General features: G+C 43.5%; 1 long non-coding RNA gene across 1 annotated transcript in view; it reads right to left on the bottom strand.

Annotated features, from left to right (window-relative positions):
- Positions 1–519: 519 nt before the first annotated feature.
- The window catches only part of LOC150042154 (uncharacterized), a 46,917-nt gene continuing 36,912 nt past the window's right edge, over positions 520–10,524 (bottom strand). The window contains exons 3-4 of the long non-coding RNA XR_016533634.1: positions 1,370–1,441; positions 520–667 (exon numbers count right to left, since the gene is read on the bottom strand). This is a non-coding gene — a long non-coding RNA (uncharacterized LOC150042154). The remainder of the gene's footprint in view (positions 668–1,369; positions 1,442–10,524) is intronic.

The raw sequence follows: 10,524 nt of genomic DNA, 5'->3' as shown, positions 1-10,524 counted from the left end.
CCCGCCTGGCTGCTGTCCAGAGTGCTGAAACCTGCCGGCTATAGCTAAGAGTGGGCAGAGTCCAGCTCTTTGTCTCCCTGACATGAAAGTGAAAATGTATCCATGAATTTGTTACAACCATGGATTCCTTAGCATGGCATTTCCAAACAGCACATTCAACATGAGCCAAAGGACAAAATTTCTACTGCTCCAAACTGCTGCTCTGTGTGTGTGTGTGTGTGTGGCACACCCTGTATCCTGAACTACCCTTCCCCCCACTTTCCAGCTCACATCTTCTTTGCAACAAGGTCCCACTGTTCATTCCTTCTTCAGTCACAACTCTGGCTATCCCAGCCACCAAGTGGCTCTAATAAAGCAGCTGCATTGTGGAGAAGAGGTCAGTGGGGAAGTCAGTACTTCATTAGAACCTACTTCCTCCACACCAGAGCCACACAGATCTCAGCTCTCAGGGCTTTCCCTCTCCACCCCCCTGCCCTGCCCTTCTTCACCTTCCTGTTCTGTCTCTGGTGGACAAGAAAGAATTCCTTGCTGGTGATTTCTTCAGAAGTCTGTGTGGGTGGGGCTCTTGCCAGCTTTGCATCTTGATGTGGCTCGGAGTGATTTTCACAGGGATGGGGTGTTCTACGAATCAGATGCTTCTCGCTTTCCCTCCTTGCTACCTAGAAGTCTGCAATAGTTTTTTGATCTCAAAATTTTCTGCAATACTTCACTGCTTGAAAAACACTTCTGTGCATTATCTCAGCTTATTCATCCCATGTTTGAGTACTGGTTATATAGGCCAGGCTCTGAGAATAACATAGCCCCTTCCCTTTGCTTTGCCTTAGAATTTGCCAATGACTTCACACAATATTTAGCATAAAACTTCCATCACATTCCTAGTTCACTCCCCCTCCACCACAGTTTCCATGTCCTATCCATACCCCCCACCCCCACACTTCTCTTATAGAGCCCACTACCCACTTCCATCCAGAGAGAGTAGTTATTACCCTGGAACCTGCTTATGACTTTGGTCTGAGATGTTCTTTCTACATGGTCCTATAGCTTAATGCTTCTTGTCTTTCTAACCTCAGCTTCCACGTCCTCTCCTACCAAGATCAAATATTGGCAACAAAAGCACTCCCCCCAACAACCCCTGAGCCCCAAACCAAATCATTGCTCATAGCTGCAGTCTGTAACTAGACTAGGAATGAGCAAGGCCTCCACCAGGACTCAGGTTAGACATTGTGAACACAGTGGCACCAAGCTTTCACATCCCTTGGTTTCTTGCTGTGTTCTTTCTCCTATCTGCCAATCTTCAAGTTGACAAGACCTTGCCAAGAGATGGGCAATAAGATGATGTCAGCCTAAAAGGGTATGTGATAATGCTTACAGATCCCTTGCCAGGAACTGCTGTTGGCTTCTCTTCTCTGATTTTGAATCTGCTCATGTATAAGCCCACATTCTAGAGGAAAGAAAATAAAATAAAACAGGATTAATTTTCAAAGTGACCCCGCCATCTCTGGAAGAGCACCATTAACCTTATCTACTTAGGAACCTGGTCAGCTTCCCAGCCCCTGTTCCAAGAATGATTCACCCTATTGACGTGAGAAAACAGAGGCCCAAACACACTGGTCCTGGTGTTTACCCACAGAATGTTCCACAGGAGGCTCAGTTTGACTTTTGCTTCCCCCCCCTCCTCCTGAGGAGATGGAGGAGGGCTGGTTGCTATGGCGACACAGGATGCTGACATCTTTGCTTGGTGCTTGGAGGGAAGGTTTCCTTTTGTTCTTTCTGGGTGGAGGAGGGATGGGATGGGTTGAGCTGAGAGTGGTGCGCTGAGATTGGAGCCTCCACTCCCAACCAGGTAGATGGCATCTGATCTAGAGGCCACTGGTTGTGACTTGAACTCCCATCCCTGTGGAGATCAAGTCTCCACCTTGTTAGTCTCGGCTTCTTCCTCAGGATAAAAAAAAAAGAACTTTGCTTCACAGAGGCTCTGCTGAGCAAATGAAGTTGTTCTTTTAAGTGATGAGGTGGACACCTACATAGGATAGAGCAAGGTGATAGGTGTTGGCCAGTACAAAGTTATCACAGCCATGGTCATCTGGATGTTTATCACCAAGACATTTCCAGGAGCTTCTATGGAGGTGACAGAGCCAGGGCTCTGGGGCAAAGAGAACAGAGGTGAAACCTTTACCCAGCCATTTATGAGCTGGTGAACTCACTTATGTGCTCAAGTTCAGGTCCACCATGTTGTGAACAAATAAACTCACGCACGTGCCTCAGTTCCCTTATCTAGGAAAACAGACGATAGAATTTCCCCCTTCCTCCCCCTCCCCTGCCACTTCTCTTCCCCCCCCCTTTTCAGGGTTGTTTTGAAGATTCAGCAAACTTAGTTCAACCCAAGCATCTGGCACATGAGAGTTAGCCCAGACTGGATTTGAATAGATATCAAACAGCAGGGTAACATTTGATTGTAGGATAATATCTATCACTTAGGAACTTTCAAAGGCACTTCATTGTCAAGGAAGAGTAAAAAGGAAAAGAAAAGAAAATAGTATCTTACAACCTGTTTGAAATAAAATCGATTCCTTAGACAGCTCTAAAATGACCAGTGCCAGGTAGGCCTGGGTGGGCAGTCCTTTGGCCAACCAGTAGACACTTGTTAAGTACCTTCTATGTGGTCAGTTGTTTTTTCCTTTTTTTTGCCAGTCCTGGCGCTTGAACTCAGAGCCTGGGCACTGTCCTTGAGCTTTCTCAAAGCTAGCTCTCTACCACTTGAGCCACAACACCACTTCTGGCTTTTTCTGTGTACTAAGGAATTGAACCCAGGGCATTGTGTATGCTAGACAATGCCATTGGGCCACCCTGTCCTGTGGTGGTCAGTATGTTTTCTGGCATTCCACGTAAGGGAAGAACATCAAGAAGGATCCACAAGGCAATGTGTGAATGAGAATGTGTATTATCACACCAGGAAGATCATTGGAAAAGGAATCCAAATGGCTCCAAAGACCTTCCAGGTGAAAGGCTCCAACGCTGTCTGCTGCTAGGGTCCTGGGTCTTTTCTAGGTCCTGGGCACCCCATTTCTTGCTCTGCTGTGATGAATGCCCAGAGTCTCAGCAGAGTAATGGGAGTTACTTCTGTGCATTGTGCCGTTGTGGTCTTCCTGTGGCTTCCACCCAGTTCACGCTGGCATAGGTCTCTTTGTTTCCCTCTTTGACCTGCCCTCTGTGTGTCCACCACATGGCATGGGCACTTGGTAGGTTTGAGGTTGAGTCTCATCAAGTCCATTGGGTTTGCTGCATCTCCTGGCAGTCCATGCAGGACACTGGATGTACAGCCTGCCTTAAAAAAATGGTTCTTGGGCCAGGAGTGCTCTAGTGGTAGAGTGCTTGCCTAGCATGCACAAGGACCTGGGTTCAATTCCTCTGTACCACATACATAGAAAAAAGCCAGAAATGGTGCTGTAGCTCAAGTGGTAGAGCTCTAGCCTTGAGAAAGCCCAAGGACAGTGCTCAGGCCCTGAGTTCAAGGCCCAGGACTGGCAAAAAAATGGTTCTTGAAGATCGTGCTTCCCATCTTATGCCTGGGGATGTCAATGCTCAAGGCAAAGAGCACAGGTCTCTGGGGTCTACCTTGGTCCAGCTACCGAGTGGCTGTGGACTTGTGTGGTGACCCAGGCGAAACAACTGAACTTTCTGTGCCTCAGTTTCCCTACTTGTAAAGTATCATCTGTCCTCTCATACCATTCTAAGACGGAATACATGAGAATGTATATGCATGGGAGGATGGGGTTACAGGCACGAAACTCAGTCAATAATGGCAATCAGTAGTAACCATTATACAAATGTACTCATCCCTTGGTCTTCTTTTAAATTATGAGATTCTTGGTAGAGTTAATGAATGTTAGCATTATTAGCCTCCATGTCAAGCAGGACACCAGTAATAGGTGATCAACCACTGATTACCTAGAGTTCCAATCTTGCCACATGAGCTGTGTGATGTTGAGCAAGACATCCAACTTTTCTGAACCTGGTTTTAAAAAAAATGTATGCTCTGTTAAGATTATGTGTGTGTGCGTGTGTGTGTACACATGCATAAACACACGCGCACACACACAAAAGTATGCTCACACACATGCCAGAACTGAGTGTTGAACTCAGAACCTGGGTGCTGACCCTTAGATTGACTGACTGAATGATTGGTTGATTGATGCTTAGAACTCTCTGGTTAAGCCACAGTGTTAATTAGACATGAGAGTTTCATAAATTTTCCTGCCTGGGCTGACTTTGAACCTCAGATCCTCAGATCTCAGCCTCCTGAGTTGCCAGTGTTACAGGCATGAGCCACTGGTACCCAGTTTACACTAACAAAATTTCTAACTACCTTCGTTCCCTTTAATTCACCCTACAAATATTTTTAGTGCCCATCTGTGGGGGGGGGAGGAGAGGGGGTGGCTGGGAACATGGATCCTACCAGAAAGTTTTGAAGGCCAAGATGCCCCATTAGATGGTAGTGTGCCCTTTCTATATGGAAGGGCTCTCTTCTAGAAAGACTCAGCACTGAACCTGGGAGTAAACTTAACTTTGGTTTGAAAACTACCCAGATGATGGAAACAGACAAAACATCTGTATTGATCTTGAAAGCCGAGGTCAGACAGGAGGTCCATGTAGTACCATAATTAGATTTGAAACCATTGTCCTCAAATCCTTGCTTCATATTATGCAACATGAAACTAGAAATGATTCCTTTCCTGGGAAGGTGTGACAGCTTTAGGGCCAGGGACACTTAATGGAGAGGGAAGAAGTTTGCGGGGGAGGGTGTTGGAGGTGAGAAAAGTGAAGGATGGCTGTTGGGGTCAAGTTCACTGGCTCATAGGCTGTCTCTCAGGGCCTATTATATTCCAGACAGAAAGGTTTGAGTGGAGACTGTATATGTTCCTTGGATATAGGCCAAGTTCACATACTGACCTTGCTGGCTCTCCTTGTTCTCATTGAGTGAGGTCAGTTGCTTGAAAGGAGATCTTCCGCTCTGGTTCTAAACTATCCCTCACTCTCCCCCACTCCAATTCCAAACTGAACCAGCCCACATGCAGTGACAGGTAGAAGCCATTCCTTCAGGAGAGGCACTAGGAGCCAGCTGTTAGAATGTAGACAGAGTAGCTTCCAGTCCTTAGCTGGGGCACTGGTCTGAGTGAGGTATACTCTGTAGGTAGGTGGGTGGGGGTGAGTGGATGGTTCTAGAAAACCATTCTTCCTGTTTTCTTAGTGGGCAAGAATTCACATGGAAATGATCTGAAATAAAAGAGTAATTTGAAATTATTTTGAACTTAACCAAAACGTTAAAGTTGGCAGACCTTGACTCTTGGTTGTGACAGAAACATGGTGAGTTTCAGGAAATCAGAATACTGGGGTGATTCGTGGAAGGCACGTGAGCAGGTCATGTGTCTGAGTGGAAACTGGGACTTTTCCACATTTCCACGCCCACCTCTTCTATCAATTCGTCTTATCTTTGAATCGCCTTTTCCTACCCAATCTCTTCACTTAGACTGGCATTCTCCACTCCTCTGTGGGAGAATATCATATGATATCTATGTGTCCATGTGAAAGTAGACACAGATATCAGCAGGTCTCAAGCTGATCTGGCAAACCAATACAATCAATACAAGTTCCCACTATCCCGATCTCAGAGGAGTACTCTGATTGGGTCAGGTGTTTACCTGTGGACCATCGATGGTAGGTTAATGTTTTTTTTTCTATGATGGCAGTTTCTAGAACAACACCCTGGGGGTGGACTGGAGGGGGGTGACAAAGCTATCCAGGCAAACACAAAGTATGAGGGTGGAAGAGGTTATTTATGATAGCCAGGTATAGTACCACAAATCTGTCATTCCAGCTACTTGAGAGAATCACAAGACCAAGGCCAACTCAGATAAAGGTAGTAGAGGGACTCTGTCTCCAAAAACACAAAAATAAAACAATCAGTATCTAGGGATGGGGTGTGACACAAGTAGTCCCATGTTTGGCTAGCATATGTGAAGTTCTGGGTTCAAGTCTTACACCAGAAGAGAGGGAGAGGGAAAAGGAGAGGAGGAGGAGGTTGGGAGGGGGGAGGGAAGAAAGGAGGGAAGGAGAGAGAGAGAAAAAGGGAGGAAGAAGGGAGAGCATAGGATATGAAAACAACAGACTTAGTGTTTTCTTACTGTAGCATAGCTTGGCTGAGACCCTGTCAGAAGCAGCTTCCTCCATTACTTTCTATTTGAGCAACATTTATTGACTGGTAATTGCTAACCTTTGAGGCCTGGCTGTCGTATGATGTAGTTAGATTTGGCTGTGGACTACAGTCATACGAGAAAAGGAAGGAGGCCAGCCATTCTGCGTGCTCCTTCTGTCTGCTGTACTAGTGTTTTATATCCACACACTGCGTGGACTTAGTATCCCTTTGTTCTGACGTGGAGACAGAGCCTCCACGAGGGGAAGTAAACTCAAAGTCCAAAGCGAAATAAGCGGAGATAACAAATTCTGAAAGTGGTGAAAGAGCCCAAGTGTTCACCCCTAAGCCTCAAGCTCGCTGGTAACTACATTTCTCTCCGCCTTGGTGTCCTTTCAAACTTAGCAAGAAGTTTCAAGAATAAAGTTAGATAGCCAGGAAGGAAGGAAGGAAGGAAGGGAAAGAAAAAAAGAAAGAAAGAAAGAAAGAAAGAAAGAAAGAAAAGAAAAGCAACCAAGCCAGCTCTAAATGATTCATGATACCCAACATGCATATTTATAGACTCCATCGAGAGTGGAGCACTCGAGGCTCTCTTATGCACACCCCCATACATCTGGAAGCTTCTATCAAGCACTTGGAAGAAAGAAAGACTATGCCACTTATTCACCCACACGTGTCTGTGAGGGGATTTGAACTCTCCGTGAACTGCCACCACCACACGAGCCAAACTCTTAAGTGCCCAGCTGGGAGAATAGAGCTCCAAAATTTGAATTCTGCTCCTGGCTGCACCAGTCATTCTTTCAGTTAGTTGGATTATTTTTTTTAAGTTACCCCTCAACCTTGGAGCACCAGCCTCACCCCTCCTCTCTCCCTCTCCCCCCCCTCTTCCTCTTCTCCCCTCTCTCCCATTTGAAGTGTTATTTGCTGTGATCATTTGCAAATCTTTATACTAACAAATGATCTCTTTATTCCCTATTAAAGAAACTCCCGTCCTCCTCTTTCCTCCTTTTTCCTTTCTTCCTCTCTTTAACCTTACCACCCATCATCTATCCTATCCATTCCCTATCCTTCTATCCATCATCCATCTATCTTCCTTCCTTTCATATCCATCCATCCATCCATCCATCCATCCATCCATCCTCCATTGGTTTATTCAACAATAGTTTGCTTCATCCTTTCCCTGTGTAAAGCAGTAGAGCACTCAGATGGCAGGTGATGGCTCTTCACTGGGCCTCACAGTATTTCCAGGCTGGCAGAAGGCAGAGACAATGCAAACTGTCCAGTAGGGAGCAATGTGTGAGGTGTGAGGTTGGGCAGGGGAAGGGCTGGGTTAGTATGATGGGTTAGAACTCTGGCTTCCTGCTGTCACCTGCTGCACATCTGGAAATTTATGCTCAGGAGAAAGCAAAGAAGAAAATCTTCGAAGGAAGGGCAGTTGATCTTTCATTGGGAAGCTTTGAGGATTCACAAAGGCAGTTGTGCAGCCTCAACTTTGGTGTCTTTCCAATGCTTTGGTGTCTTTCCAGCTTTGCTGTGGGATGTATGTTTAAGTGAATAAGATTAGGGTCATTCCTAATTGCTTATAGAAAAAAAAAGACTCTTGTTTATGGGCTGAGTATGTTGTTTTTTCAACTAATTAGCTTGGTGGGGCTGAACAAAGAGTTGTTTCTGACCCTCCCCAGGCAATTAAACTAAATGTTCCTATCCTGTCTTACAACTCCCGCCTCCTTCTGAGTTTCTGCTGCCAGTGACTGGCACGCCAGGCATGGACACACGCTTTTGCTCTTGTTTTTGCTTTTTAGTTTGCAATGCTAGGATTTGAACTCAGGATTCTGAGCTTGCAAAGACAGGTGCTCTATCTCTTGAATCACGCTGCCGACCACTTGCTGGTTTGATTATGTTCCAGATAGAATTTTGCCACACAAAAGGAAAATTTCTTGACCTGATCCACTCAGATTCCTACACCCATTTCCTCTGTAAACACCAGACACACCCAACACCATTCAAATAATAATGGCAACAGTCTAGTGGCAGAGTGCTTGCCTAGCATGCATGAAGACCAGGGTTCAATTCCTTGGTACCACATACATAGAAAAATGCTGGAAGTGGTGCTGAGGCTCAAGTGGTAGAGTGCTGAGCCTTGAGAAAGTCCAAGGACAGTGCCCAGGCCCTGAGGTCAAGCCCATGACTGGCAAAAAAAGAACTACACAACTACTATATGCACAATGATAATATATGCAGATCAAGTTCCAGGGGTCAGGAAGAATATATAATATCTAGGCAGGCAGCCACAGATGGTGACTGAAAAGAAGAAGGTTTTTGAGGTGATATCAATAGACAAAGAGGGCTCTTGGGAAAGCAGTCCCTCATCTGAAAACAAAGTGAGTACTTAGCAAAAAAGATTAAGCTAGGAGCTAGTGACCCACACCTGTAATCCTAGCCACTCAGAAGACTGAGGTCTGAGTATTGTAGTTCAAAGCCAGCCTGGGCATGAAAGTCTGTAAGACTCTTATCTCCAATTAACCACCAGAAAAGCAGAAGTGGTATAAGTTTTAATGTTAATTTGAAAAGGTATAGCTTTTAAAATAAAGGGTATAACCTTTATTTGGTGAAGAGCTCAGGGACAGCGCCCAGGCCCAGAGTTCAAGACCCAAGACTAACCAAAAAAGAAAAGAAAAGAAAAAATTATTAAGTTCATGAAAAAGTGGTTGTTCAAGCTTATCACAAATATTTCATGACCTGCTAGGTATAGTGGAACTGTAGATTTATTATTATTATTATTATTACTATTATTATTTTGCTGTATTGTAGCTAGGTTTTTCATACATTAAAAATATTCACTGTGTTCTTAACTAGAAACTTTTCTCTGGTTTGGTATCCTTTCCAACATAAAAATATGAATCTTTACATCTTCAAAAACCTATTAGACCTTTCTCTAACACTTTTCTTCTGAAATACTTTTCCAATTAACTTTCAATCCATTTTGTGTCTGATAAGAGATGAAACAGTGCTTCCTAGTTAAGATAGAAACAGCTGATATGTGCATAAGTTAATGCTGTACCGTTCCATTTCTTCTGCTATCGAATATAAGGAGTTTTGAGAAAGTGGGGTAAAACCAAATAATATTTTTTTAATTTGTCTAGATTTTCTATGCAAACTTTCTCAAACATTTTAAATAAATTAATATTAGGCTTGAAACTTTTGCACAAAAGTTTTCAGTGATATTGCTTTGCCTATTAGCTCTCTCAAACAGTGTGACTATGTGGAGAATATTCAACCTTCATCATATCTGGAAAAGTCAGGGAAGCAAATATAGTTTGAATTATGATTACATGGTTTGATATTGATTCATTATATTTTAATTAACTTTTTGTGTATGTATGCCAGTATCTGGGCCTTGAACTGATGTCAGGCTGCTATCCACTAGATTTTTCACTTGATGTTAATACTCAGCCACTTGTATAACAGCTCTGCCTTTGATTTCTTGGTGGCAAATTGGAGATAAGAATTTCCTGGGCTTTCCTGCCCGTGCTAGCTTTGAGCTCCTGTCCTCATATGTGAGCGTCTTGGGTAGCTAGGATTATTGGAATGAGCATGTGCCTGGCCATATTTTAGTTAACTGTTGATTATATACAGTACTGTTTTGTGATGGATAATATAGTACATTTTACAAATCAAGTAGTAATATAATTTTGAAAGTCATTTTATTTGTGTCTGTCAAAAACAACCAAAGCAGATTAGAATTTATAGATATGGGTAAATGTTTAGATAGAAAAAAACAATATCCCTAATGGTCCATGCCTTAAAACTAGTACCACACATTGATGTAATAGTACAGAAATATGAACCAAAAATTTGATCAAAATGATTGAGTTTGACTTATTGCCTTATTGGGGGCAACAAGTTAACTTCCAGAGTCTCTCATCAAACTTTTGGGAGGCAGTTGTCTTTATTTCAAAGGGTATTGGTGTTAGAAGCTTGTTAGGATGGTGTAGTAGAGGGTTCCAAAGAATAAACAGAACAAGGAGGAGAAATGCAAGATAATGAGAAAACTGTCAAAACTGTGAGACATTATTGACCTTTTGGGAAATCATATCCCAACCTACTGTCGTTCCAGGAGCTGTAAACTTTCTTCTTTATGTAAAGTAAATTTGGGTTGTGTTTCTCTTGTTTAAATTACTGCATCTTAAATAACATAATGTCCAAATAAGGGAAAAAGTGTTTTTAGGCTGGGCCTAAAAAGAGAAATTCAACATTTCTGAGGCTTTTCAGATTAAATTTAGTAAGTATACAATCAATAGTTTTATTCTTAGTGGACAGATTTGAGGGCTTGC

The sequence above is a fragment of the Megascapheus bottae genome, chromosome 36, assembly GCF_031878675.1.
Source record: "Megascapheus bottae isolate mThoBot1 chromosome 36, mThoBot2.hap1, whole genome shotgun sequence".
NCBI classification, from domain to species: domain Eukaryota; kingdom Metazoa; phylum Chordata; class Mammalia; order Rodentia; family Geomyidae; genus Megascapheus; species Megascapheus bottae.
Note: the sequence above shows the minus strand (reverse complement) of the source record. Positions and strands in the feature narration are given on the sequence as shown.